The sequence below is a fragment of the Hyperolius riggenbachi genome, chromosome 4 (assembly GCF_040937935.1).
Source record: "Hyperolius riggenbachi isolate aHypRig1 chromosome 4, aHypRig1.pri, whole genome shotgun sequence".
Classification (NCBI taxonomy): Eukaryota; Metazoa; Chordata; class Amphibia; order Anura; family Hyperoliidae; genus Hyperolius; species Hyperolius riggenbachi.
In genome coordinates this window covers 360,463,415-360,486,589 of record NC_090649.1, presented here as the reverse complement: position 1 = coordinate 360,486,589, position 23,175 = coordinate 360,463,415, and the positions used below count along the sequence as shown (strand labels likewise).

At 42.0% G+C, this 23,175-nt stretch overlaps 54 non-coding genes across 54 annotated transcripts; all 54 read left to right on the top strand.

The window, feature by feature from the left end:
* Positions 1-71: 71 nt before the first annotated feature.
* LOC137505151 (U5 spliceosomal RNA) lies at positions 72-188 on the top strand. Its single transcript, XR_011019772.1, has one exon. It is a non-coding gene; the product is annotated as a U5 spliceosomal RNA (small nuclear RNA).
* A 316-nt stretch (positions 189-504) lies between these two features.
* LOC137505150 (U5 spliceosomal RNA) lies at positions 505-621 on the top strand. Its single transcript, XR_011019771.1, has one exon. It is a non-coding gene; the product is annotated as a U5 spliceosomal RNA (small nuclear RNA).
* A 316-nt stretch (positions 622-937) lies between these two features.
* Positions 938-1,054, top strand: LOC137505149 (U5 spliceosomal RNA). The gene has a single exon (XR_011019770.1). It is a non-coding gene; the product is annotated as a U5 spliceosomal RNA (small nuclear RNA).
* Positions 1,055-1,370: 316 nt separating this feature from the next.
* LOC137505147 (U5 spliceosomal RNA) lies at positions 1,371-1,487 on the top strand. The gene has a single exon (XR_011019768.1). It is a non-coding gene; the product is annotated as a U5 spliceosomal RNA (small nuclear RNA).
* A 316-nt stretch (positions 1,488-1,803) lies between these two features.
* Positions 1,804-1,920, top strand: LOC137505146 (U5 spliceosomal RNA). The gene has a single exon (XR_011019767.1). It is a non-coding gene; the product is annotated as a U5 spliceosomal RNA (small nuclear RNA).
* A 316-nt stretch (positions 1,921-2,236) lies between these two features.
* Positions 2,237-2,353, top strand: LOC137505429 (U5 spliceosomal RNA). Its single transcript, XR_011020044.1, has one exon. It is a non-coding gene; the product is annotated as a U5 spliceosomal RNA (small nuclear RNA).
* A 316-nt stretch (positions 2,354-2,669) lies between these two features.
* LOC137505145 (U5 spliceosomal RNA) lies at positions 2,670-2,786 on the top strand. The gene has a single exon (XR_011019766.1). It is a non-coding gene; the product is annotated as a U5 spliceosomal RNA (small nuclear RNA).
* A 316-nt stretch (positions 2,787-3,102) lies between these two features.
* Positions 3,103-3,219, top strand: LOC137505144 (U5 spliceosomal RNA). Its single transcript, XR_011019765.1, has one exon. It is a non-coding gene; the product is annotated as a U5 spliceosomal RNA (small nuclear RNA).
* Positions 3,220-3,535: 316 nt separating this feature from the next.
* On the top strand, positions 3,536-3,652 carry LOC137505143 (U5 spliceosomal RNA). The gene has a single exon (XR_011019764.1). It is a non-coding gene; the product is annotated as a U5 spliceosomal RNA (small nuclear RNA).
* Positions 3,653-3,968: 316 nt separating this feature from the next.
* On the top strand, positions 3,969-4,085 carry LOC137505142 (U5 spliceosomal RNA). Its single transcript, XR_011019763.1, has one exon. It is a non-coding gene; the product is annotated as a U5 spliceosomal RNA (small nuclear RNA).
* A 316-nt stretch (positions 4,086-4,401) lies between these two features.
* LOC137505141 (U5 spliceosomal RNA) lies at positions 4,402-4,518 on the top strand. The gene has a single exon (XR_011019762.1). It is a non-coding gene; the product is annotated as a U5 spliceosomal RNA (small nuclear RNA).
* A 316-nt stretch (positions 4,519-4,834) lies between these two features.
* Positions 4,835-4,951, top strand: LOC137505140 (U5 spliceosomal RNA). The gene has a single exon (XR_011019761.1). It is a non-coding gene; the product is annotated as a U5 spliceosomal RNA (small nuclear RNA).
* A 316-nt stretch (positions 4,952-5,267) lies between these two features.
* Positions 5,268-5,384, top strand: LOC137505265 (U5 spliceosomal RNA). The gene has a single exon (XR_011019885.1). It is a non-coding gene; the product is annotated as a U5 spliceosomal RNA (small nuclear RNA).
* A 316-nt stretch (positions 5,385-5,700) lies between these two features.
* Positions 5,701-5,817, top strand: LOC137505139 (U5 spliceosomal RNA). Its single transcript, XR_011019760.1, has one exon. It is a non-coding gene; the product is annotated as a U5 spliceosomal RNA (small nuclear RNA).
* A 316-nt stretch (positions 5,818-6,133) lies between these two features.
* LOC137505138 (U5 spliceosomal RNA) lies at positions 6,134-6,250 on the top strand. Its single transcript, XR_011019759.1, has one exon. It is a non-coding gene; the product is annotated as a U5 spliceosomal RNA (small nuclear RNA).
* Positions 6,251-6,567: 317 nt separating this feature from the next.
* On the top strand, positions 6,568-6,684 carry LOC137505257 (U5 spliceosomal RNA). The gene has a single exon (XR_011019878.1). It is a non-coding gene; the product is annotated as a U5 spliceosomal RNA (small nuclear RNA).
* A 316-nt stretch (positions 6,685-7,000) lies between these two features.
* On the top strand, positions 7,001-7,117 carry LOC137505136 (U5 spliceosomal RNA). Its single transcript, XR_011019757.1, has one exon. It is a non-coding gene; the product is annotated as a U5 spliceosomal RNA (small nuclear RNA).
* Positions 7,118-7,433: 316 nt separating this feature from the next.
* Positions 7,434-7,550, top strand: LOC137505135 (U5 spliceosomal RNA). The gene has a single exon (XR_011019756.1). It is a non-coding gene; the product is annotated as a U5 spliceosomal RNA (small nuclear RNA).
* A 317-nt stretch (positions 7,551-7,867) lies between these two features.
* LOC137505134 (U5 spliceosomal RNA) lies at positions 7,868-7,984 on the top strand. The gene has a single exon (XR_011019755.1). It is a non-coding gene; the product is annotated as a U5 spliceosomal RNA (small nuclear RNA).
* Positions 7,985-8,300: 316 nt separating this feature from the next.
* On the top strand, positions 8,301-8,417 carry LOC137505133 (U5 spliceosomal RNA). The gene has a single exon (XR_011019754.1). It is a non-coding gene; the product is annotated as a U5 spliceosomal RNA (small nuclear RNA).
* Positions 8,418-8,733: 316 nt separating this feature from the next.
* On the top strand, positions 8,734-8,850 carry LOC137505132 (U5 spliceosomal RNA). Its single transcript, XR_011019753.1, has one exon. It is a non-coding gene; the product is annotated as a U5 spliceosomal RNA (small nuclear RNA).
* A 316-nt stretch (positions 8,851-9,166) lies between these two features.
* LOC137505131 (U5 spliceosomal RNA) lies at positions 9,167-9,283 on the top strand. The gene has a single exon (XR_011019752.1). It is a non-coding gene; the product is annotated as a U5 spliceosomal RNA (small nuclear RNA).
* A 316-nt stretch (positions 9,284-9,599) lies between these two features.
* LOC137505130 (U5 spliceosomal RNA) lies at positions 9,600-9,716 on the top strand. Its single transcript, XR_011019751.1, has one exon. It is a non-coding gene; the product is annotated as a U5 spliceosomal RNA (small nuclear RNA).
* A 316-nt stretch (positions 9,717-10,032) lies between these two features.
* On the top strand, positions 10,033-10,149 carry LOC137505129 (U5 spliceosomal RNA). Its single transcript, XR_011019750.1, has one exon. It is a non-coding gene; the product is annotated as a U5 spliceosomal RNA (small nuclear RNA).
* Positions 10,150-10,465: 316 nt separating this feature from the next.
* On the top strand, positions 10,466-10,582 carry LOC137505128 (U5 spliceosomal RNA). The gene has a single exon (XR_011019749.1). It is a non-coding gene; the product is annotated as a U5 spliceosomal RNA (small nuclear RNA).
* Positions 10,583-10,898: 316 nt separating this feature from the next.
* Positions 10,899-11,015, top strand: LOC137505127 (U5 spliceosomal RNA). Its single transcript, XR_011019748.1, has one exon. It is a non-coding gene; the product is annotated as a U5 spliceosomal RNA (small nuclear RNA).
* A 316-nt stretch (positions 11,016-11,331) lies between these two features.
* On the top strand, positions 11,332-11,448 carry LOC137505125 (U5 spliceosomal RNA). Its single transcript, XR_011019746.1, has one exon. It is a non-coding gene; the product is annotated as a U5 spliceosomal RNA (small nuclear RNA).
* Positions 11,449-11,764: 316 nt separating this feature from the next.
* Positions 11,765-11,881, top strand: LOC137505124 (U5 spliceosomal RNA). Its single transcript, XR_011019745.1, has one exon. It is a non-coding gene; the product is annotated as a U5 spliceosomal RNA (small nuclear RNA).
* A 316-nt stretch (positions 11,882-12,197) lies between these two features.
* Positions 12,198-12,314, top strand: LOC137505123 (U5 spliceosomal RNA). Its single transcript, XR_011019744.1, has one exon. It is a non-coding gene; the product is annotated as a U5 spliceosomal RNA (small nuclear RNA).
* A 316-nt stretch (positions 12,315-12,630) lies between these two features.
* On the top strand, positions 12,631-12,747 carry LOC137505122 (U5 spliceosomal RNA). The gene has a single exon (XR_011019743.1). It is a non-coding gene; the product is annotated as a U5 spliceosomal RNA (small nuclear RNA).
* Positions 12,748-13,063: 316 nt separating this feature from the next.
* On the top strand, positions 13,064-13,180 carry LOC137505121 (U5 spliceosomal RNA). Its single transcript, XR_011019742.1, has one exon. It is a non-coding gene; the product is annotated as a U5 spliceosomal RNA (small nuclear RNA).
* A 316-nt stretch (positions 13,181-13,496) lies between these two features.
* On the top strand, positions 13,497-13,613 carry LOC137505120 (U5 spliceosomal RNA). Its single transcript, XR_011019741.1, has one exon. It is a non-coding gene; the product is annotated as a U5 spliceosomal RNA (small nuclear RNA).
* Positions 13,614-13,930: 317 nt separating this feature from the next.
* On the top strand, positions 13,931-14,047 carry LOC137505119 (U5 spliceosomal RNA). The gene has a single exon (XR_011019740.1). It is a non-coding gene; the product is annotated as a U5 spliceosomal RNA (small nuclear RNA).
* Positions 14,048-14,363: 316 nt separating this feature from the next.
* On the top strand, positions 14,364-14,480 carry LOC137505117 (U5 spliceosomal RNA). Its single transcript, XR_011019739.1, has one exon. It is a non-coding gene; the product is annotated as a U5 spliceosomal RNA (small nuclear RNA).
* Positions 14,481-14,796: 316 nt separating this feature from the next.
* Positions 14,797-14,913, top strand: LOC137505116 (U5 spliceosomal RNA). Its single transcript, XR_011019738.1, has one exon. It is a non-coding gene; the product is annotated as a U5 spliceosomal RNA (small nuclear RNA).
* Positions 14,914-15,229: 316 nt separating this feature from the next.
* LOC137505115 (U5 spliceosomal RNA) lies at positions 15,230-15,346 on the top strand. The gene has a single exon (XR_011019737.1). It is a non-coding gene; the product is annotated as a U5 spliceosomal RNA (small nuclear RNA).
* A 316-nt stretch (positions 15,347-15,662) lies between these two features.
* Positions 15,663-15,779, top strand: LOC137505113 (U5 spliceosomal RNA). Its single transcript, XR_011019735.1, has one exon. It is a non-coding gene; the product is annotated as a U5 spliceosomal RNA (small nuclear RNA).
* Positions 15,780-16,095: 316 nt separating this feature from the next.
* On the top strand, positions 16,096-16,212 carry LOC137505112 (U5 spliceosomal RNA). Its single transcript, XR_011019734.1, has one exon. It is a non-coding gene; the product is annotated as a U5 spliceosomal RNA (small nuclear RNA).
* A 316-nt stretch (positions 16,213-16,528) lies between these two features.
* Positions 16,529-16,645, top strand: LOC137505111 (U5 spliceosomal RNA). Its single transcript, XR_011019732.1, has one exon. It is a non-coding gene; the product is annotated as a U5 spliceosomal RNA (small nuclear RNA).
* Positions 16,646-16,961: 316 nt separating this feature from the next.
* On the top strand, positions 16,962-17,078 carry LOC137505110 (U5 spliceosomal RNA). Its single transcript, XR_011019731.1, has one exon. It is a non-coding gene; the product is annotated as a U5 spliceosomal RNA (small nuclear RNA).
* A 316-nt stretch (positions 17,079-17,394) lies between these two features.
* LOC137505109 (U5 spliceosomal RNA) lies at positions 17,395-17,511 on the top strand. The gene has a single exon (XR_011019730.1). It is a non-coding gene; the product is annotated as a U5 spliceosomal RNA (small nuclear RNA).
* Positions 17,512-17,827: 316 nt separating this feature from the next.
* Positions 17,828-17,944, top strand: LOC137505108 (U5 spliceosomal RNA). The gene has a single exon (XR_011019729.1). It is a non-coding gene; the product is annotated as a U5 spliceosomal RNA (small nuclear RNA).
* Positions 17,945-18,260: 316 nt separating this feature from the next.
* LOC137505106 (U5 spliceosomal RNA) lies at positions 18,261-18,377 on the top strand. Its single transcript, XR_011019728.1, has one exon. It is a non-coding gene; the product is annotated as a U5 spliceosomal RNA (small nuclear RNA).
* A 316-nt stretch (positions 18,378-18,693) lies between these two features.
* Positions 18,694-18,810, top strand: LOC137505105 (U5 spliceosomal RNA). Its single transcript, XR_011019727.1, has one exon. It is a non-coding gene; the product is annotated as a U5 spliceosomal RNA (small nuclear RNA).
* Positions 18,811-19,126: 316 nt separating this feature from the next.
* Positions 19,127-19,243, top strand: LOC137505104 (U5 spliceosomal RNA). The gene has a single exon (XR_011019726.1). It is a non-coding gene; the product is annotated as a U5 spliceosomal RNA (small nuclear RNA).
* A 316-nt stretch (positions 19,244-19,559) lies between these two features.
* Positions 19,560-19,676, top strand: LOC137505103 (U5 spliceosomal RNA). Its single transcript, XR_011019725.1, has one exon. It is a non-coding gene; the product is annotated as a U5 spliceosomal RNA (small nuclear RNA).
* A 316-nt stretch (positions 19,677-19,992) lies between these two features.
* Positions 19,993-20,109, top strand: LOC137505101 (U5 spliceosomal RNA). Its single transcript, XR_011019723.1, has one exon. It is a non-coding gene; the product is annotated as a U5 spliceosomal RNA (small nuclear RNA).
* A 316-nt stretch (positions 20,110-20,425) lies between these two features.
* On the top strand, positions 20,426-20,542 carry LOC137505100 (U5 spliceosomal RNA). Its single transcript, XR_011019722.1, has one exon. It is a non-coding gene; the product is annotated as a U5 spliceosomal RNA (small nuclear RNA).
* Positions 20,543-20,858: 316 nt separating this feature from the next.
* On the top strand, positions 20,859-20,975 carry LOC137505099 (U5 spliceosomal RNA). Its single transcript, XR_011019721.1, has one exon. It is a non-coding gene; the product is annotated as a U5 spliceosomal RNA (small nuclear RNA).
* Positions 20,976-21,291: 316 nt separating this feature from the next.
* LOC137505098 (U5 spliceosomal RNA) lies at positions 21,292-21,408 on the top strand. The gene has a single exon (XR_011019720.1). It is a non-coding gene; the product is annotated as a U5 spliceosomal RNA (small nuclear RNA).
* Positions 21,409-21,724: 316 nt separating this feature from the next.
* Positions 21,725-21,841, top strand: LOC137505097 (U5 spliceosomal RNA). The gene has a single exon (XR_011019719.1). It is a non-coding gene; the product is annotated as a U5 spliceosomal RNA (small nuclear RNA).
* Positions 21,842-22,157: 316 nt separating this feature from the next.
* On the top strand, positions 22,158-22,274 carry LOC137505096 (U5 spliceosomal RNA). The gene has a single exon (XR_011019718.1). It is a non-coding gene; the product is annotated as a U5 spliceosomal RNA (small nuclear RNA).
* Positions 22,275-22,590: 316 nt separating this feature from the next.
* On the top strand, positions 22,591-22,707 carry LOC137505095 (U5 spliceosomal RNA). Its single transcript, XR_011019717.1, has one exon. It is a non-coding gene; the product is annotated as a U5 spliceosomal RNA (small nuclear RNA).
* A 316-nt stretch (positions 22,708-23,023) lies between these two features.
* Positions 23,024-23,140, top strand: LOC137505094 (U5 spliceosomal RNA). Its single transcript, XR_011019716.1, has one exon. It is a non-coding gene; the product is annotated as a U5 spliceosomal RNA (small nuclear RNA).
* The last annotated feature ends 35 nt before the right edge of the window (positions 23,141-23,175 follow it).

Sequence of the window (23,175 nt, the reverse complement as noted above, 5' to 3'; positions counted from 1 at the left end):
CAATCTCAGATCACCCACAGTTGGTTCGACTGCTCCTGGAGCCACCCGAGAGAATAGCCTTACGTTGGGTTATGCTCTGTTTTCTCTTCAGAACGTACAAATCTTTCGCCTTTTACTAAAGATTTCCGTGGAGAGAAAGAAAACTGAGTTGTATTTCCAATTTTTGATTGCCCCAGCCTTCTGGGGTTTCTTTGCAAGTATAATAATAGCAGCAAAAATGTATCACGTTGAGCGTGGAACCTGGTTTGGCGGGTGCTCATTTGAATATATGCAAAGGAGCCTGCCGCCAGTGTGGTAAGTTTGACTCTGGTGACAGAGTCAGCTGTTCATAAATGTGTTTATAATCTGCAATTTACTGAGTTTATGCTTTAGCCTACAGCCCTAACCTAGAATCTTCTGCCAACCTTTTTTTTTTTAGATATCACTGGCTAATCAATCTCAGATCACCCACAGTTGGTTCGACTGCTCCTGGAGCCACCCGAGAGAATAGCCTTACGTTGGGTTATGCTCTGTTTTCTCTTCAGAACGTACAAATCTTTCGCCTTTTACTAAAGATTTCCGTGGAGAGAAAGAAAACTGAGTTGTATTTCCAATTTTTGATTGCCCCAGCCTTCTGGGGTTTCTTTGCAAGTATAATAATAGCAGCAAAAATGTATCACGTTGAGCGTGGAACCTGGTTTGGCGGGTGCTCATTTGAATATATGCAAAGGAGCCTGCCGCCAGTGTGGTAAGTTTGACTCTGGTGACAGAGTCAGCTGTTCATAAATGTGTTTATAATCTGCAATTTACTGAGTTTATGCTTTAGCCTACAGCCCTAACCTAGAATCTTCTGCCAACCTTTTTTTTTTTAGATATCACTGGCTAATCAATCTCAGATCACCCACAGTTGGTTCGACTGCTCCTGGAGCCACCCGAGAGAATAACCTTACGTTGGGTTATGCTCTGTTTTCTCTTCAGAACGTACAAATCTTTCGCCTTTTACTAAAGATTTCCGTGGAGAGAAAGAAAACTGAGTTGTATTTCCAATTTTTGATTGCCCCAGCCTTCTGGGGTTTCTTTGCAAGTATAATAATAGCAGCAAAAATGTATCACGTTGAGCGTGGAACCTGGTTTGGCGGGTGCTCATTTGAATATATGCAAAGGAGCCTGCCGCCAGTGTGGTAAGTTTGACTCTGGTGACAGAGTCAGCTGTTCATAAATGTGTTTATAATCTGCAATTTACTGAGTTTATGCTTTAGCCTACAGCCCTAACCTAGAATCTTCTGCCAACCTTTTTTTTTTTAGATATCACTGGCTAATCAATCTCAGATCACCCACAGTTGGTTCGACTGCTCCTGGAGCCACCCGAGAGAATAGCCTTACGTTGGGTTATGCTCTGTTTTCTCTTCAGAACGTACAAATCTTTCGCCTTTTACTAAAGATTTCCGTGGAGAGAAAGAAAACTGAGTTGTATTTCCAATTTTTGATTGCCCCAGCCTTCTGGGGTTTCTTTGCAAGTATAATAATAGCAGCAAAAATGTATCACGTTGAGCGTGGAACCTGGTTTGGCGGGTGCTCATTTGAATATATGCAAAGGAGCCTGCCGCCAGTGTGGTAAGTTTGACTCTGGTGACAGAGTCAGCTGTTCATAAATGTGTTTATAATCTGCAATTTACTGAGTTTATGCTTTAGCCTACAGCCCTAACCTAGAATCTTCTGCCAACCTTTTTTTTTTTAGATATCACTGGCTAATCAATCTCAGATCACCCACAGTTGGTTCGACTGCTCCTGGAGCCACCCGAGAGAATAGCCTTACGTTGGGTTATGCTCTGTTTTCTCTTCAGAACGTACAAATCTTTCGCCTTTTACTAAAGATTTCCGTGGAGAGAAAGAAAACTGAGTTGTATTTCCAATTTTTGATTGCCCCAGCCTTCTGGGGTTTCTTTGCAAGTATAATAATAGCAGCAAAAATGTATCACGTTGAGCGTGGAACCTGGTTTGGCGGGTGCTCATTTGAATATATGCAAAGGAGCCTGCCGCCAGTGTGGTAAGTTTGACTCTGGTGACAGAGTCAGCTGTTCATAAATGTGTTTATAATCTGCAATTTACTGAGTTTATGCTTTAGCCTACAGCCCTAACCTAGAATCTTCTGCCAACCTTTTTTTTTTTAGATATCACTGGCTAATCAATCTCAGATCACCCACAGTTGGTTCGACTGCTCCTGGAGCCACCCGAGAGAATAGCCTTACGTTGGGTTATGCTCTGTTTTCTCTTCAGAACGTGCAAATCTTTCGCCTTCTACTAAAGATTTCCGTGGAGAGAAAGAAAACTGAGTTGTATTTCCAATTTTTGATTGCCCCAGCCTTCTGGGGTTTCTTTGCAAGTATAATAATAGCAGCAAAAATGTATCACGTTGAGCGTGGAACCTGGTTTGGCGGGTGCTCATTTGAATATATGCAAAGGAGCCTGCCGCCAGTGTGGTAAGTTTGACTCTGGTGACAGAGTCAGCTGTTCATAAATGTGTTTATAATCTGCAATTTACTGAGTTTATGCTTTAGCCTACAGCCCTAACCTAGAATCTTCTGCCAACCTTTTTTTTTTTAGATATCACTGGCTAATCAATCTCAGATCACCCACAGTTGGTTCGACTGCTCCTGGAGCCACCCGAGAGAATAGCCTTACGTTGGGTTATGCTCTGTTTTCTCTTCAGAACGTACAAATCTTTCGCCTTTTACTAAAGATTTCCGTGGAGAGAAAGAAAACTGAGTTGTATTTCCAATTTTTGATTGCCCCAGCCTTCTGGGGTTTCTTTGCAAGTATAATAATAGCAGCAAAAATGTATCACGTTGAGCGTGGAACCTGGTTTGGCGGGTGCTCATTTGAATATATGCAAAGGAGCCTGCCGCCAGTGTGGTAAGTTTGACTCTGGTGACAGAGTCAGCTGTTCATAAATGTGTTTATAATCTGCAATTTACTGAGTTTATGCTTTAGCCTACAGCCCTAACCTAGAATCTTCTGCCAACCTTTTTTTTTTTAGATATCACTGGCTAATCAATCTCAGATCACCCACAGTTGTTTCGACTGCTCCTGGAGCCACCCGAGAGAATAACCTTACGTTGGGTTATGCTCTGTTTTCTCTTCAGAACGTACAAATCTTTCGCCTTTTACTAAAGATTTCCGTGGAGAGAAAGAAAACTGAGTTGTATTTCCAATTTTTGATTGCCCCAGCCTTCTGGGGTTTCTTTGCAAGTATAATAATAGCAGCAAAAATGTATCACGTTGAGCGTGGAACCTGGTTTGGCGGGTGCTCATTTGAATATATGCAAAGGAGCCTGCCGCCAGTGTGGTAAGTTTGACTCTGGTGACAGAGTCAGCTGTTCATAAATGTGTTTATAATCTGCAATTTACTGAGTTTATGCTTTAGCCTACAGCCCTAACCTAGAATCTTCTGCCAACCTTTTTTTTTTTAGATATCACTGGCTAATCAATCTCAGATCACCCACAGTTGGTTCGACTGCTCCTGGAGCCACCCGAGAGAATAGCCTTACGTTGGGTTATGCTCTGTTTTCTCTTCAGAACGTACAAATCTTTCGCCTTTTACTAAAGATTTCCGTGGAGAGAAAGAAAACTGAGTTGTATTTCCAATTTTTGATTGCCCCAGCCTTCTGGGGTTTCTTTGCAAGTATAATAATAGCAGCAAAAATGTATCACGTTGAGCGTGGAACCTGGTTTGGCGGGTGCTCATTTGAATATATGCAAAGGAGCCTGCCGCCAGTGTGGTAAGTTTGACTCTGGTGACAGAGTCAGCTGTTCATAAATGTGTTTATAATCTGCAATTTACTGAGTTTATGCTTTAGCCTACAGCCCTAACCTAGAATCTTCTGCCAACCTTTTTTTTTTTAGATATCACTGGCTAATCAATCTCAGATCACCCACAGTTGGTTCGACTGCTCCTGGAGCCACCCGAGAGAATAGCCTTACGTTGGGTTATGCTCTGTTTTCTCTTCAGAACGTACAAATCTTTCGCCTTTTACTAAAGATTTCCGTGGAGAGAAAGAAAACTGAGTTGTATTTCCAATTTTTGATTGCCCCAGCCTTCTGGGGTTTCTTTGCAAGTATAATAATAGCAGCAAAAATGTATCACGTTGAGCGTGGAACCTGGTTTGGCGGGTGCTCATTTGAATATATGCAAAGGAGCCTGCCGCCAGTGTGGTAAGTTTGACTCTGGTGACAGAGTCAGCTGTTCATAAATGTGTTTATAATCTGCAATTTACTGAGTTTATGCTTTAGCCTACAGCCCTAACCTAGAATCTTCTGCCAACCTTTTTTTTTTTAGATATCACTGGCTAATCAATCTCAGATCACCCACAGTTGGTTCGACTGCTCCTGGAGCCACCCGAGAGAATAGCCTTACGTTGGGTTATGCTCTGTTTTCTCTTCAGAACGTACAAATCTTTCGCCTTTTACTAAAGATTTCCGTGGAGAGAAAGAAAACTGAGTTGTATTTCCAATTTTTGATTGCCCCAGCCTTCTGGGGTTTCTTTGCAAGTATAATAATAGCAGCAAAAATGTATCACGTTGAGCGTGGAACCTGGTTTGGCGGGTGCTCATTTGAATATATGCAAAGGAGCCTGCCGCCAGTGTGGTAAGTTTGACTCTGGTGACAGAGTCAGCTGTTCATAAATGTGTTTATAATCTGCAATTTACTGAGTTTATGCTTTAGCCTACAGCCCTAACCTAGAATCTTCTGCCAACCTTTTTTTTTTTAGATATCACTGGCTAATCAATCTCAGATCACCCACAGTTGGTTCGACTGCTCCTGGAGCCACCCGAGAGAATAGCCTTACGTTGGGTTATGCTCTGTTTTCTCTTCAGAACGTACAAATCTTTCGCCTTTTACTAAAGATTTCCGTGGAGAGAAAGAAAACTGAGTTGTATTTCCAATTTTTGATTGCCCCAGCCTTCTGGGGTTTCTTTGCAAGTATAATAATAGCAGCAAAAATGTATCACGTTGAGCGTGGAACCTGGTTTGGCGGGTGCTCATTTGAATATATGCAAAGGAGCCTGCCGCCAGTGTGGTAAGTTTGACTCTGGTGACAGAGTCAGCTGTTCATAAATGTGTTTATAATCTGCAATTTACTGAGTTTATGCTTTAGCCTACAGCCCTAACCTAGAATCTTCTGCCAACCTTTTTTTTTTTAGATATCACTGGCTAATCAATCTCAGATCACCCACAGTTGGTTCGACTGCTCCTGGAGCCACCCGAGAGAATAGCCTTACGTTGGGTTAAGCTCTGTTTTCTCTTCAGAACGTACAAATCTTTCGCCTTTTACTAAAGATTTCCGTGGAGAGAAAGAAAACTGAGTTGTATTTCCAATTTTTGATTGCCCCAGCCTTCTGGGGTTTCTTTGCAAGTATAATAATAGCAGCAAAAATGTATCACGTTGAGCGTGGAACCTGGTTTGGCGGGTGCTCATTTGAATATATGCAAAGGAGCCTGCCGCCAGTGTGGTAAGTTTGACTCTGGTGACAGAGTCAGCTGTTCATAAATGTGTTTATAATCTGCAATTTACTGAGTTTATGCTTTAGCCTACAGCCCTAACCTAGAATCTTCTGCCAACCTTTTTTTTTTTAGATATCACTGGCTAATCAATCTCAGATCACCCACAGTTGGTTCGACTGCTCCTGGAGCCACCCGAGAGAATAACCTTACGTTGGGTTATGCTCTGTTTTCTCTTCAGAACGTACAAATCTTTCGCCTTTTACTAAAGATTTCCGTGGAGAGAAAGAAAACTGAGTTGTATTTCCAATTTTTGATTGCCCCAGCCTTCTGGGGTTTCTTTGCAAGTATAATAATAGCAGCAAAAATGTATCACGTTGAGCGTGGAACCTGGTTTGGCGGGTGCTCATTTGAATATATGCAAAGGAGCCTGCCGCCAGTGTGGTAAGTTTGACTCTGGTGACAGAGTCAGCTGTTCATAAATGTGTTTATAATCTGCAATTTACTGAGTTTATGCTTTAGCCTACAGCCCTAACCTAGAATCTTCTGCCAACCTTTTTTTTTTTAGATATCACTGGCTAATCAATCTCAGATCACCCACAGTTGGTTCGACTGCTCCTGGAGCCACCCGAGAGAATAGCCTTACGTTGGGTTATGCTCTGTTTTCTCTTCAGAACGTACAAATCTTTCGCCTTTTACTAAAGATTTCCGTGGAGAGAAAGAAAACTGAGTTGTATTTCCAATTTTTGATTGCCCCAGCCTTCTGGGGTTTCTTTGCAAGTATAATAATAGCAGCAAAAATGTATCACGTTGAGCGTGGAACCTGGTTTGGCGGGTGCTCATTTGAATATATGCAAAGGAGCCTGCCGCCAGTGTGGTAAGTTTGACTCTGGTGACAGAGTCAGCTGTTCATAAATGTGTTTATAATCTGCAATTTACTGAGTTTATGCTTTAGCCTACAGCCCTAACCTAGAATCTTCTGCCAACCTTTTTTTTTTTTAGATATCACTGGCTAATCAATCTCAGATCACCCACAGTTGGTTCGACTGCTCCTGGAGCCACCCGAGAGAATAGCCTTACGTTGGGTTATGCTCTGTTTTCTCTTCAGAACGTACAAATCTTTTGCCTTTTACTAAAGATTTCCGTGGAGAGAAAGAAAACTGAGTTGTATTTCCAATTTTTGATTGCCCCAGCCTTCTGGGGTTTCTTTGCAAGTATAATAATAGCAGCAAAAATGTATCACGTTGAGCGTGGAACCTGGTTTGGCGGGTGCTCATTTGAATATATGCAAAGGAGCCTGCCGCCAGTGTGGTAAGTTTGACTCTGGTGACAGAGTCAGCTGTTCATAAATGTGTTTATAATCTGCAATTTACTGAGTTTATGCTTTAGCCTACAGCCCTAACCTAGAATCTTCTGCCAACCTTTTTTTTTTTAGATATCACTGGCTAATCAATCTCAGATCACCCACAGTTGGTTCGACTGCTCCTGGAGCCACCCGAGAGAATAACCTTACGTTGGGTTATGCTCTGTTTTCTCTTCAGAACGTACAAATCTTTCGCCTTTTACTAAAGATTTCCGTGGAGAGAAAGAAAACTGAGTTGTATTTCCAATTTTTGATTGCCCCAGCCTTCTGGGGTTTCTTTGCAAGTATAATAATAGCAGCAAAAATGTATCACGTTGAGCGTGGAACCTGGTTTGGCGGGTGCTCATTTGAATATATGCAAAGGAGCCTGCCGCCAGTGTGGTAAGTTTGACTCTGGTGACAGAGTCAGCTGTTCATAAATGTGTTTATAATCTGCAATTTACTGAGTTTATGCTTTAGCCTACAGCCCTAACCTAGAATCTTCTGCCAACCTTTTTTTTTTTAGATATCACTGGCTAATCAATCTCAGATCACCCACAGTTGGTTCGACTGCTCCTGGAGCCACCCGAGAGAATAGCCTTACGTTGGGTTATGCTCTGTTTTCTCTTCAGAACGTACAAATCTTTCGCCTTTTACTAAAGATTTCCGTGGAGAGAAAGAAAACTGAGTTGTATTTCCAATTTTTGATTGCCCCAGCCTTCTGGGGTTTCTTTGCAAGTATAATAATAGCAGCAAAAATGTATCACGTTGAGCGTGGAACCTGGTTTGGCGGGTGCTCATTTGAATATATGCAAAGGAGCCTGCCGCCAGTGTGGTAAGTTTGACTCTGGTGACAGAGTCAGCTGTTCATAAATGTGTTTATAATCTGCAATTTACTGAGTTTATGCTTTAGCCTACAGCCCTAACCTAGAATCTTCTGCCAACCTTTTTTTTTTTTAGATATCACTGGCTAATCAATCTCAGATCACCCACAGTTGGTTCGACTGCTCCTGGAGCCACCCGAGAGAATAGCCTTACGTTGGGTTATGCTCTGTTTTCTCTTCAGAACGTACAAATCTTTCGCCTTTTACTAAAGATTTCCGTGGAGAGAAAGAAAACTGAGTTGTATTTCCAATTTTTGATTGCCCCAGCCTTCTGGGGTTTCTTTGCAAGTATAATAATAGCAGCAAAAATGTATCACGTTGAGCGTGGAACCTGGTTTGGCGGGTGCTCATTTGAATATATGCAAAGGAGCCTGCCGCCAGTGTGGTAAGTTTGACTCTGGTGACAGAGTCAGCTGTTCATAAATGTGTTTATAATCTGCAATTTACTGAGTTTATGCTTTAGCCTACAGCCCTAACCTAGAATCTTCTGCCAACCTTTTTTTTTTTAGATATCACTGGCTAATCAATCTCAGATCACCCACAGTTGGTTCGACTGCTCCTGGAGCCACCCGAGAGAATAGCCTTACGTTGGGTTATGCTCTGTTTTCTCTTCAGAACGTACAAATCTTTCGCCTTTTACTAAAGATTTCCGTGGAGAGAAAGAAAACTGAGTTGTATTTCCAATTTTTGATTGCCCCAGCCTTCTGGGGTTTCTTTGCAAGTATAATAATAGCAGCAAAAATGTATCACGTTGAGCGTGGAACCTGGTTTGGCGGGTGCTCATTTGAATATATGCAAAGGAGCCTGCCGCCAGTGTGGTAAGTTTGACTCTGGTGACAGAGTCAGCTGTTCATAAATGTGTTTATAATCTGCAATTTACTGAGTTTATGCTTTAGCCTACAGCCCTAACCTAGAATCTTCTGCCAACCTTTTTTTTTTTAGATATCACTGGCTAATCAATCTCAGATCACCCACAGTTGGTTCGACTGCTCCTGGAGCCACCCGAGAGAATAGCCTTACGTTGGGTTATGCTCTGTTTTCTCTTCAGAACGTACAAATCTTTCGCCTTTTACTAAAGATTTCCGTGGAGAGAAAGAAAACTGAGTTGTATTTCCAATTTTTGATTGCCCCAGCCTTCTGGGGTTTCTTTGCAAGTATAATAATAGCAGCAAAAATGTATCACGTTGAGCGTGGAACCTGGTTTGGCGGGTGCTCATTTGAATATATGCAAAGGAGCCTGCCGCCAGTGTGGTAAGTTTGACTCTGGTGACAGAGTCAGCTGTTCATAAATGTGTTTATAATCTGCAATTTACTGAGTTTATGCTTTAGCCTACAGCCCTAACCTAGAATCTTCTGCCAACCTTTTTTTTTTTAGATATCACTGGCTAATCAATCTCAGATCACCCACAGTTGGTTCGACTGCTCCTGGAGCCACCCGAGAGAATAGCCTTACGTTGGGTTATGCTCTGTTTTCTCTTCAGAACGTACAAATCTTTCGCCTTTTACTAAAGATTTCCGTGGAGAGAAAGAAAACTGAGTTGTATTTCCAATTTTTGATTGCCCCAGCCTTCTGGGGTTTCTTTGCAAGTATAATAATAGCAGCAAAAATGTATCACGTTGAGCGTGGAACCTGGTTTGGCGGGTGCTCATTTGAATATATGCAAAGGAGCCTGCCGCCAGTGTGGTAAGTTTGACTCTGGTGACAGAGTCAGCTGTTCATAAATGTGTTTATAATCTGCAATTTACTGAGTTTATGCTTTAGCCTACAGCCCTAACCTAGAATCTTCTGCCAACCTTTTTTTTTTTAGATATCACTGGCTAATCAATCTCAGATCACCCACAGTTGGTTCGACTGCTCCTGGAGCCACCCGAGAGAATAGCCTTACGTTGGGTTATGCTCTGTTTTCTCTTCAGAACGTACAAATCTTTCGCCTTTTACTAAAGATTTCCGTGGAGAGAAAGAAAACTGAGTTGTATTTCCAATTTTTGATTGCCCCAGCCTTCTGGGGTTTCTTTGCAAGTATAATAATAGCAGCAAAAATGTATCACGTTGAGCGTGGAACCTGGTTTGGCGGGTGCTCATTTGAATATATGCAAAGGAGCCTGCCGCCAGTGTGGTAAGTTTGACTCTGGTGACAGAGTCAGCTGTTCATAAATGTGTTTATAATCTGCAATTTACTGAGTTTATGCTTTAGCCTACAGCCCTAACCTAGAATCTTCTGCCAACCTTTTTTTTTTTAGATATCACTGGCTAATCAATCTCAGATCACCCACAGTTGGTTCGACTGCTCCTGGAGCCACCCGAGAGAATAGCCTTACGTTGGGTTATGCTCTGTTTTCTCTTCAGAACGTACAAATCTTTCGCCTTTTACTAAAGATTTCCGTGGAGAGAAAGAAAACTGAGTTGTATTTCCAATTTTTGATTGCCCCAGCCTTCTGGGGTTTCTTTGCAAGTATAATAATAGCAGCAAAAATGTATCACGTTGAGCGTGGAACCTGGTTTGGCGGGTGCTCATTTGAATATATGCAAAGGAGCCTGCCGCCAGTGTGGTAAGTTTGACTCTGGTGACAGAGTCAGCTGTTCATAAATGTGTTTATAATCTGCAATTTACTGAGTTTATGCTTTAGCCTACAGCCCTAACCTAGAATCTTCTGCCAACCTTTTTTTTTTTAGATATCACTGGCTAATCAATCTCAGATCACCCACAGTTGGTTCGACTGCTCCTGGAGCCACCCGAGAGAATAGCCTTACGTTGGGTTATGCTCTGTTTTCTCTTCAGAACGTACAAATCTTTCGCCTTTTACTAAAGATTTCCGTGGAGAGAAAGAAAACTGAGTTGTATTTCCAATTTTTGATTGCCCCAGCCTTCTGGGGTTTCTTTGCAAGTATAATAATAGCAGCAAAAATGTATCACGTTGAGCGTGGAACCTGGTTTGGCGGGTGCTCATTTGAATATATGCAAAGGAGCCTGCCGCCAGTGTGGTAAGTTTGACTCTGGTGACAGAGTCAGCTGTTCATAAATGTGTTTATAATCTGCAATTTACTGAGTTTATGCTTTAGCCTACAGCCCTAACCTAGAATCTTCTGCCAACCTTTTTTTTTTTAGATATCACTGGCTAATCAATCTCAGATCACCCACAGTTGGTTCGACTGCTCCTGGAGCCACCCGAGAGAATAGCCTTACGTTGGGTTATGCTCTGTTTTCTCTTCAGAACGTACAAATCTTTCGCCTTTTACTAAAGATTTCCGTGGAGAGAAAGAAAACTGAGTTGTATTTCCAATTTTTGATTGCCCCAGCCTTCTGGGGTTTCTTTGCAAGTATAATAATAGCAGCAAAAATGTATCACGTTGAGCGTGGAACCTGGTTTGGCGGGTGCTCATTTGAATATATGCAAAGGAGCCTGCCGCCAGTGTGGTAAGTTTGACTCTGGTGACAGAGTCAGCTGTTCATAAATGTGTTTATAATCTGCAATTTACTGAGTTTATGCTTTAGCCTACAGCCCTAACCTAGAATCTTCTGCCAACCTTTTTTTTTTTAGATATCACTGGCTAATCAATCTCAGATCACCCACAGTTGGTTCGACTGCTCCTGGAGCCACCCGAGAGAATAGCCTTACGTTGGGTTATGCTCTGTTTTCTCTTCAGAACGTACAAATCTTTCGCCTTTTACTAAAGATTTCCGTGGAGAGAAAGAAAACTGAGTTGTATTTCCAATTTTTGATTGCCCCAGCCTTCTGGGGTTTCTTTGCAAGTATAATAATAGCAGCAAAAATGTATCACGTTGAGCGTGGAACCTGGTTTGGCGGGTGCTCATTTGAATATATGCAAAGGAGCCTGCCGCCAGTGTGGTAAGTTTGACTCTGGTGACAGAGTCAGCTGTTCATAAATGTGTTTATAATCTGCAATTTACTGAGTTTATGCTTTAGCCTACAGCCCTAACCTAGAATCTTCTGCCAACCTTTTTTTTTTTAGATATCACTGGCTAATCAATCTCAGATCACCCACAGTTGGTTCGACTGCTCCTGGAGCCACCCGAGAGAATAGCCTTACGTTGGGTTATGCTCTGTTTTCTCTTCAGAACGTACAAATCTTTCGCCTTTTACTAAAGATTTCCGTGGAGAGAAAGAAAACTGAGTTGTATTTCCAATTTTTGATTGCCCCAGCCTTCTGGGGTTTCTTTGCAAGTATAATAATAGCAGCAAAAATGTATCACGTTGAGCGTGGAACCTGGTTTGGCGGGTGCTCATTTGAATATATGCAAAGGAGCCTGCCGCCAGTGTGGTAAGTTTGACTCTGGTGACAGAGTCAGCTGTTCATAAATGTGTTTATAATCTGCAATTTACTGAGTTTATGCTTTAGCCTACAGCCCTAACCTAGAATCTTCTGCCAACCTTTTTTTTTTTAGATATCACTGGCTAATCAATCTCAGATCACCCACAGTTGGTTCGACTGCTCCTGGAGCCACCCGAGAGAATAACCTTACGTTGGGTTATGCTCTGTTTTCTCTTCAGAACGTACAAATCTTTCGCCTTTTACTAAAGATTTCCGTGGAGAGAAAGAAAACTGAGTTGTATTTCCAATTTTTGATTGCCCCAGCCTTCTGGGGTTTCTTTGCAAGTATAATAATAGCAGCAAAAATGTATCACGTTGAGCGTGGAACCTGGTTTGGCGGGTGCTCATTTGAATATATGCAAAGGAGCCTGCCGCCAGTGTGGTAAGTTTGACTCTGGTGACAGAGTCAGCTGTTCATAAATGTGTTTATAATCTGCAATTTACTGAGTTTATGCTTTAGCCTACAGCCCTAACCTAGAATCTTCTGCCAACCTTTTTTTTTTTAGATATCACTGGCTAATCAATCTCAGATCACCCACAGTTGGTTCGACTGCTCCTGGAGCCACCCGAGAGAATAGCCTTACGTTGGGTTATGCTCTGTTTTCTCTTCAGAACGTACAAATCTTTCGCCTTTTACTAAAGATTTCCGTGGAGAGAAAGAAAACTGAGTTGTATTTCCAATTTTTGATTGCCCCAGCCTTCTGGGGTTTCTTTGCAAGTATAATAATAGCAGCAAAAATGTATCACGTTGAGCGTGGAACCTGGTTTGGCGGGTGCTCATTTGAATATATGCAAAGGAGCCTGCCGCCAGTGTGGTAAGTTTGACTCTGGTGACAGAGTCAGCTGTTCATAAATGTGTTTATAATCTGCAATTTACTGAGTTTATGCTTTAGCCTACAGCCCTAACCTAGAATCTTCTGCCAACCTTTTTTTTTTTAGATATCACTGGCTAATCAATCTCAGATCACCCACAGTTGGTTCGACTGCTCCTGGAGCCACCCGAGAGAATAGCCTTACGTTGGGTTATGCTCTGTTTTCTCTTCAGAACGTACAAATCTTTCGCCTTTTACTAAAGATTTCCGTGGAGAGAAAGAAAACTGAGTTGTATTTCCAATTTTTGATTGCCCCAGCCTTCTGGGGTTTCTTTGCAAGTATAATAATAGCAGCAAAAATGTATCACGTTGAGCGTGGAACCTGGTTTGGCGGGTGCTCATTTGAATATATGCAAAGGAGCCTGCCGCCAGTGTGGTAAGTTTGACTCTGGTGACAGAGTCAGCTGTTCATAAATGTGTTTATAATCTGCAATTTACTGAGTTTATGCTTTAGCCTACAGCCCTAACCTAGAATCTTCTGCCAACCTTTTTTTTTTTAGATATCACTGGCTAATCAATCTCAGATCACCCACAGTTGGTTCGACTGCTCCTGGAGCCACCCGAGAGAATAGCCTTACGTTGGGTTATGCTCTGTTTTCTCTTCAGAACGTACAAATCTTTCGCCTTTTACTAAAGATTTCCGTGGAGAGAAAGAAAACTGAGTTGTATTTCCAATTTTTGATTGCCCCAGCCTTCTGGGGTTTCTTTGCAAGTATAATAATAGCAGCAAAAATGTATCACGTTGAGCGTGGAACCTGGTTTGGCGGGTGCTCATTTGAATATATGCAAAGGAGCCTGCCGCCAGTGTGGTAAGTTTGACTCTGGTGACAGAGTCAGCTGTTCATAAATGTGTTTATAATCTGCAATTTACTGAGTTTATGCTTTAGCCTACAGCCCTAACCTAGAATCTTCTGCCAACCTTTTTTTTTTTTAGATATCACTGGCTAATCAATCTCAGATCACCCACAGTTGGTTCGACTGCTCCTGGAGCCACCCGAGAGAATAGCCTTACGTTGGGTTATGCTCTGTTTTCTCTTCAGAACGTACAAATCTTTCGCCTTTTACTAAAGATTTCCGTGGAGAGAAAGAAAACTGAGTTGTATTTCCAATTTTTGATTGCCCCAGCCTTCTGGGGTTTCTTTGCAAGTATAATAATAGCAGCAAAAATGTATCACGTTGAGCGTGGAACCTGGTTTGGCGGGTGCTCATTTGAATATATGCAAAGGAGCCTGCCGCCAGTGTGGTAAGTTTGACTCTGGTGACAGAGTCAGCTGTTCATAAATGTGTTTATAATCTGCAATTTACTGAGTTTATGCTTTAGCCTACAGCCCTAACCTAGAATCTTCTGCCAACCTTTTTTTTTTTAGATATCACTGGCTAATCAATCTCAGATCACCCACAGTTGGTTCGACTGCTCCTGGAGCCACCCGAGAGAATAACCTTACGTTGGGTTATGCTCTGTTTTCTCTTCAGAACGTACAAATCTTTCGCCTTTTACTAAAGATTTCCGTGGAGAGAAAGAAAACTGAGTTGTATTTCCAATTTTTGATTGCCCCAGCCTTCTGGGGTTTCTTTGCAAGTATAATAATAGCAGCAAAAATGTATCACGTTGAGCGTGGAACCTGGTTTGGCGGGTGCTCATTTGAATATATGCAAAGGAGCCTGCCGCCAGTGTGGTAAGTTTGACTCTGGTGACAGAGTCAGCTGTTCATAAATGTGTTTATAATCTGCAATTTACTGAGTTTATGCTTTAGCCTACAGCCCTAACCTAGAATCTTCTGCCAACCTTTTTTTTTTTAGATATCACTGGCTAATCAATCTCAGATCACCCACAGTTGGTTCGACTGCTCCTGGAGCCACCCGAGAGAATAGCCTTACGTTGGGTTATGCTCTGTTTTCTCTTCAGAACGTACAAATCTTTCGCCTTTTACTAAAGATTTCCGTGGAGAGAAAGAAAACTGAGTTGTATTTCCAATTTTTGATTGCCCCAGCCTTCTGGGGTTTCTTTGCAAGTATAATAATAGCAGCAAAAATGTATCACGTTGAGCGTGGAACCTGGTTTGGCGGGTGCTCATTTGAATATATGCAAAGGAGCCTGCCGCCAGTGTGGTAAGTTTGACTCTGGTGACAGAGTCAGCTGTTCATAAATGTGTTTATAATCTGCAATTTACTGAGTTTATGCTTTAGCCTACAGCCCTAACCTAGAATCTTCTGCCAACCTTTTTTTTTTTAGATATCACTGGCTAATCAATCTCAGATCACCCACAGTTGGTTCGACTGCTCCTGGAGCCACCCGAGAGAATAGCCTTACGTTGGGTTATGCTCTGTTTTCTCTTCAGAACGTACAAATCTTTCGCCTTTTACTAAAGATTTCCGTGGAGAGAAAGAAAACTGAGTTGTATTTCCAATTTTTGATTGCCCCAGCCTTCTGGGGTTTCTTTGCAAGTATAATAATAGCAGCAAAAATGTATCATGTTGAGCGTGGAACCTGGTTTGGCGGGTGCTCATTTGAATATATGCAAAGGAGCCTGCCGCCAGTGTGGTAAGTTTGACTCTGGTGACAGAGTCAGCTGTTCATAAATGTGTTTATAATCTGCAATTTACTGAGTTTATGCTTTAGCCTACAGCCCTAACCTAGAATCTTCTGCCAACCTTTTTTTTTTTAGATATCACTGGCTAATCAATCTCAGATCACCCACAGTTGGTTCGACTGCTCCTGGAGCCACCCGAGAGAATAGCCTTACGTTGGGTTATGCTCTGTTTTCTCTTCAGAACGTACAAATCTTTCGCCTTTTACTAAAGATTTCCGTGGAGAGAAAGAAAACTGAGTTGTATTTCCAATTTTTGATTGCCCCAGCCTTCTGGGGTTTCTTTGCAAGTATAATAATAGCAGCAAAAATGTATCACGTTGAGCGTGGAACCTGGTTTGGCGGGTGCTCATTTGAATATATGCAAAGGAGCCTGCCGCCAGTGTGGTAAGTTTGACTCTGGTGACAGAGTCAGCTGTTCATAAATGTGTTTATAATCTGCAATTTACTGAGTTTATGCTTTAGCCTACAGCCCTAACCTAGAATCTTCTGCCAACCTTTTTTTTTTTAGATATCACTGGCTAATCAATCTCAGATCACCCACAGTTGTTTCGACTGCTCCTGGAGCCACCCGAGAGAATAACCTTACGTTGGGTTATGCTCTGTTTTCTCTTCAGAACGTACAAATCTTTCGCCTTTTACTAAAGATTTCCGTGGAGAGAAAGAAAACTGAGTTGTATTTCCAATTTTTGATTGCCCCAGCCTTCTGGGGTTTCTTTGCAAGTATAATAATAGCAGCAAAAATGTATCACGTTGAGCGTGGAACCTGGTTTGGCGGGTGCTCATTTGAATATATGCAAAGGAGCCTGCCGCCAGTGTGGTAAGTTTGACTCTGGTGACAGAGTCAGCTGTTCATAAATGTGTTTATAATCTGCAATTTACTGAGTTTATGCTTTAGCCTACAGCCCTAACCTAGAATCTTCTGCCAACCTTTTTTTTTTTAGATATCACTGGCTAATCAATCTCAGATCACCCACAGTTGGTTCGACTGCTCCTGGAGCCACCCGAGAGAATAGCCTTACGTTGGGTTATGCTCTGTTTTCTCTTCAGAACGTACAAATCTTTCGCCTTTTACTAAAGATTTCCGTGGAGAGAAAGAAAACTGAGTTGTATTTCCAATTTTTGATTGCCCCAGCCTTCTGGGGTTTCTTTGCAAGTATAATAATAGCAGCAAAAATGTATCACGTTGAGCGTGGAACCTGGTTTGGCGGGTGCTCATTTGAATATATGCAAAGGAGCCTGCCGCCAGTGTGGTAAGTTTGACTCTGGTGACAGAGTCAGCTGTTCATAAATGTGTTTATAATCTGCAATTTACTGAGTTTATGCTTTAGCCTACAGCCCTAACCTAGAATCTTCTGCCAACCTTTTTTTTTTTAGATATCACTGGCTAATCAATCTCAGATCACCCACAGTTGGTTCGACTGCTCCTGGAGCCACCCGAGAGAATAGCCTTACGTTGGGTTATGCTCTGTTTTCTCTTCAGAACGTACAAATCTTTCGCCTTTTACTAAAGATTTCCGTGGAGAGAAAGAAAACTGAGTTGTATTTCCAATTTTTGATTGCCCCAGCCTTCTGGGGTTTCTTTGCAAGTATAATAATAGCAGCAAAAATGTATCACGTTGAGCGTGGAACCTGGTTTGGCGGGTGCTCATTTGAATATATGCAAAGGAGCCTGCCGCCAGTGTGGTAAGTTTGACTCTGGTGACAGAGTCAGCTGTTCATAAATGTGTTTATAATCTGCAATTTACTGAGTTTATGCTTTAGCCTACAGCCCTAACCTAGAATCTTCTGCCAACCTTTTTTTTTTTAGATATCACTGGCTAATCAATCTCAGATCACCCACAGTTGGTTCGACTGCTCCTGGAGCCACCCGAGAGAATAGCCTTACGTTGGGTTATGCTCTGTTTTCTCTTCAGAACGTACAAATCTTTCGCCTTTTACTAAAGATTTCCGTGGAGAGAAAGAAAACTGAGTTGTATTTCCAATTTTTGATTGCCCCAGCCTTCTGGGGTTTCTTTGCAAGTATAATAATAGCAGCAAAAATGTATCACGTTGAGCGTGGAACCTGGTTTGGCGGGTGCTCATTTGAATATATGCAAAGGAGCCTGCCGCCAGTGTGGTAAGTTTGACTCTGGTGACAGAGTCAGCTGTTCATAAATGTGTTTATAATCTGCAATTTACTGAGTTTATGCTTTAGCCTACAGCCCTAACCTAGAATCTTCTGCCAACCTTTTTTTTTTTAGATATCACTGGCTAATCAATCTCAGATCACCCACAGTTGGTTCGACTGCTCCTGGAGCCACCCGAGAGAATAGCCTTACGTTGGGTTATGCTCTGTTTTCTCTTCAGAACGTACAAATCTTTCGCCTTTTACTAAAGATTTCCGTGGAGAGAAAGAAAACTGAGTTGTATTTCCAATTTTTGATTGCCCCAGCCTTCTGGGGTTTCTTTGCAAGTATAATAATAGCAGCAAAAATGTATCACGTTGAGCGTGGAACCTGGTTTGGCGGGTGCTCATTTGAATATATGCAAAGGAGCCTGCCGCCAGTGTGGTAAGTTTGACTCTGGTGACAGAGTCAGCTGTTCATAAATGTGTTTATAATCTGCAATTTACTGAGTTTATGCTTTAGCCTACAGCCCTAACCTAGAATCTTCTGCCAACCTTTTTTTTTTTAGATATCACTGGCTAATCAATCTCAGATCACCCACAGTTGGTTCGACTGCTCCTGGAGCCACCCGAGAGAATAACCTTACGTTGGGTTATGCTCTGTTTTCTCTTCAGAACGTACAAATCTTTCGCCTTTTACTAAAGATTTCCGTGGAGAGAAAGAAAACTGAGTTGTATTTCCAATTTTTGATTGCCCCAGCCTTCTGGGGTTTCTTTGCAAGTATAATAATAGCAGCAAAAATGTATCACGTTGAGCGTGGAACCTGGTTTGGCGGGTGCTCATTTGAATATATGCAAAGGAGCCTGCCGCCAGTGTGGTAAGTTTGACTCTGGTGACAGAGTCAGCTGTTCATAAATGTGTTTATAATCTGCAATTTACTGAGTTTATGCTTTAGCCTACAGCCCTAACCTAGAATCTTCTGCCAACCTTTTTTTTTTTAGATATCACTGGCTAATCAATCTCAGATCACCCACAGTTGGTTCGACTGCTCCTGGAGCCACCCGAGAGAATAGCCTTACGTTGGGTTATGCTCTGTTTTCTCTTCAGAACGTACAAATCTTTCGCCTTTTACTAAAGATTTCCGTGGAGAGAAAGAAAACTGAGTTGTATTTCCAATTTTTGATTGCCCCAGCCTTCTGGGGTTTCTTTGCAAGTATAATAATAGCAGCAAAAATGTATCACGTTGAGCGTGGAACCTGGTTTGGCGGGTGCTCATTTGAATATATGCAAAGGAGCCTGCCGCCAGTGTGGTAAGTTTGACTCTGGTGACAGAGTCAGCTGTTCATAAATGTGTTTATAATCTGCAATTTACTGAGTTTATGCTTTAGCCTACAGCCCTAACCTAGAATCTTCTGCCAACCTTTTTTTTTTTAGATATCACTGGCTAATCAATCTCAGATCACCCACAGTTGGTTCGACTGCTCCTGGAGCCACCCGAGAGAATAGCCTTACGTTGGGTTATGCTCTGTTTTCTCTTCAGAACGTACAAATCTTTCGCCTTTTACTAAAGATTTCCGTGGAGAGAAAGAAAACTGAGTTGTATTTCCAATTTTTGATTGCCCCAGCCTTCTGGGGTTTCTTTGCAAGTATAATAATAGCAGCAAAAATGTATCACGTTGAGCGTGGAACCTGGTTTGGCGGGTGCTCATTTGAATATATGCAAAGGAGCCTGCCGCCAGTGTGGTAAGTTTGACTCTGGTGACAGAGTCAGCTGTTCATAAATGTGTTTATAATCTGCAATTTACTGAGTTTATGCTTTAGCCTACAGCCCTAACCTAGAATCTTCTGCCAACCTTTTTTTTTTTAGATATCACTGGCTAATCAATCTCAGATCACCCACAGTTGGTTCGACTGCTCCTGGAGCCACCCGAGAGAATAGCCTTACGTTGGGTTATGCTCTGTTTTCTCTTCAGAACGTACAAATCTTTCGCCTTTTACTAAAGATTTCCGTGGAGAGAAAGAAAACTGAGTTGTATTTCCAATTTTTGATTGCCCCAGCCTTCTGGGGTTTCTTTGCAAGTATAATAATAGCAGCAAAAATGTATCACGTTGAGCGTGGAACCTGGTTTGGCGGGTGCTCATTTGAATATATGCAAAGGAGCCTGCCGCCAGTGTGGTAAGTTTGACTCTGGTGACAGAGTCAGCTGTTCATAAATGTGTTTATAATCTGCAATTTACTGAGTTTATGCTTTAGCCTACAGCCCTAACCTAGAATCTTCTGCCAACCTTTTTTTTTTTAGATATCACTGGCTAATCAATCTCAGATCACCCACAGTTGGTTCGACTGCTCCTGGAGCCACCCGAGAGAATAGCCTTACGTTGGGTTATGCTCTGTTTTCTCTTCAGAACGTACAAATCTTTCGCCTTTTACTAAAGATTTCCGTGGAGAGAAAGAAAACTGAGTTGTATTTCCAATTTTTGATTGCCCCAGCCTTCTGGGGTTTCTTTGCAAGTATAATAATAGCAGCAAAAATGTATCACGTTGAGCGTGGAACCTGGTTTGGCGGGTGCTCATTTGAATATATGCAAAGGAGCCTGCCGCCAGTGTGGTAAGTTTGACTCTGGTGACAGAGTCAGCTGTTCATAAATGTGTTTATAATCTGCAATTTACTGAGTTTATGCTTTAGCCTACAGCCCTAACCTAGAATCTTCTGCCAACCTTTTTTTTTTTAGATATCACTGGCTAATCAATCTCAGATCACCCACAGTTGGTTCGACTGCTCCTGGAGCCACCCGAGAGAATAGCCTTACGTTGGGTTATGCTCTGTTTTCTCTTCAGAACGTACAAATCTTTCGCCTTTTACTAAAGATTTCCGTGGAGAGAAAGAAAACTGAGTTGTATTTCCAATTTTTGATTGCCCCAGCCTTCTGGGGTTTCTTTGCAAGTATAATAATAGCAGCAAAAATGTATCACGTTGAGCGTGGAACCTGGTTTGGCGGGTGCTCATTTGAATATATGCAAAGGAGCCTGCCGCCAGTGTGGTAAGTTTGACTCTGGTGACAGAGTCAGCTGTTCATAAATGTGTTTATAATCTGCAATTTACTGAGTTTATGCTTTAGCCTACAGCCCTAACCTAGAATCTTCTGCCAACCTTTTTTTTTTTAGATATCACTGGCTAATCAATCTCAGATCACCCACAGTTGGTTCGACTGCTCCTGGAGCCACCCGAGAGAATAACCTTACGTTGGGTTATGCTCTGTTTTCTCTTCAGAACGTACAAATCTTTCGCCTTTTACTAAAGATTTCCGTGGAGAGAAAGAAAACTGAGTTGTATTTCCAATTTTTGATTGCCCCAGCCTTCTGGGGTTTCTTTGCAAGTATAATAATAGCAGCAAAAATGTATCACGTTGAGCGTGGAACCTGGTTTGGCGGGTGCTCATTTGAATATATGCAAAGGAGCCTGCCGCCAGTGTGGTAAGTTTGACTCTGGTGACAGAGTCAGCTGTTCATAAATGTGTTTATAATCTGCAATTTACTGAGTTTATGCTTTAGCCTACAGCCCTAACCTAGAATCTTCTGCCAACCTTTTTTTTTTTAGATATCACTGGCTAATCAATCTCAGATCACCCACAGTTGGTTCGACTGCTCCTGGAGCCACCCGAGAGAATAGCCTTACGTTGGGTTATGCTCTGTTTTCTCTTCAGAACGTACAAATCTTTCGCCTTTTACTAAAGATTTCCGTGGAGAGAAAGAAAACTGAGTTGTATTTCCAATTTTTGATTGCCCCAGCCTTCTGGGGTTTCTTTGCAAGTATAATAATAGCAGCAAAAATGTATCACGTTGAGCGTGGAACCTGGTTTGGCGGGTGCTCATTTGAATATATGCAAAGGAGCCTGCCGCCAGTGTGGTAAGTTTGACTCTGGTGACAGAGTCAGCTGTTCATAAATGTGTTTATAATCTGCAATTTACTGAGTTTATGCTTTAGCCTACAGCCCTAACCTAGAATCTTCTGCCAACCTTTTTTTTTTTAGATATCACTGGCTAATCAATCTCAGATCACCCACAGTTGGTTCGACTGCTCCTGGAGCCACCCGAGAGAATAGCCTTACGTTGGGTTATGCTCTGTTTTCTCTTCAGAACGTACAAATCTTTCGCCTTTTACTAAAGATTTCCGTGGAGAGAAAGAAAACTGAGTTGTATTTCCAATTTTTGATTGCCCCAGCCTTCTGGGGTTTCTTTGCAAGTATAATAATAGCAGCAAAAATGTATCACGTTGAGCGTGGAACCTGGTTTGGCGGGTGCTCATTTGAATATATGCAAAGGAGCCTGCCGCCAGTGTGGTAAGTTTGACTCTGGTGACAGAGTCAGCTGTTCATAAATGTGTTTATAATCTGCAATTTACTGAGTTTATGCTTTAGCCTACAGCCCTAACCTAGAATCTTCTGCCAACCTTTTTTTTTTTAGATATCACTGGCTAATCAATCTCAGATCACCCACAGTTGGTTCGACTGCTCCTGGAGCCACCCGAGAGAATAGCCTTACGTTGGGTTATGCTCTGTTTTCTCTTCAGAACGTACAAATCTTTCGCCTTTTACTAAAGATTTCCGTGGAGAGAAAGAAAACTGAGTTGTATTTCCAATTTTTGATTGCCCCAGCCTTCTGGGGTTTCTTTGCAAGTATAATAATAGCAGCAAAAATGTATCACGTTGAGCGTGGAACCTGGTTTGGCGGGTGCTCATTTGAATATATGCAAAGGAGCCTGCCGCCAGTGTGGTAAGTTTGACTCTGGTGACAGAGTCAGCTGTTCATAAATGTGTTTATAATCTGCAATTTACTGAGTTTATGCTTTAGCCTACAGCCCTAACCTAGAATCTTCTGCCAACCTTTTTTTTTTTAGATATCACTGGCTAATCAATCTCAGATCACCCACAGTTGGTTCGACTGCTCCTGGAGCCACCCGAGAGAATAGCCTTACGTTGGGTTATGCTCTGTTTTCTCTTCAGAACGTACAAATCTTTCGCCTTTTACTAAAGATTTCCGTGGAGAGAAAGAAAACTGAGTTGTATTTCCAATTTTTGATTGCCCCAGCCTTCTGGGGTTTCTTTGCAAGTATAATAATAGCAGCAAAAATGTATCACGTTGAGCGTGGAACCTGGTTTGGCGGGTGCTCATTTGAATATATGCAAAGGAGCCTGCCGCCAGTGTGGTAAGTTTGACTCTGGTGACAGAGTCAGCTGTTCATAAATGTGTTTATAATCTGCAATTTACTGAGTTTATGCTTTAGCCTACAGCCCTAACCTAGAATCTTCTGCCAACCTTTTTTTTTTTAGATATCACTGGCTAATCAATCTCAGATCACCCACAGTTGGTTCGACTGCTCCTGGAGCCACCCGAGAGAATAGCCTTACGTTGGGTTATGCTCTGTTTTCTCTTCAGAACGTACAAATCTTTCGCCTTTTACTAAAGATTTCCGTGGAGAGAAAGAAAACTGAGTTGTATTTCCAATTTTTGATTGCCCCAGCCTTCTGGGGTTTCTTTGCAAGTATAATAATAGCAGCAAAAATGTAT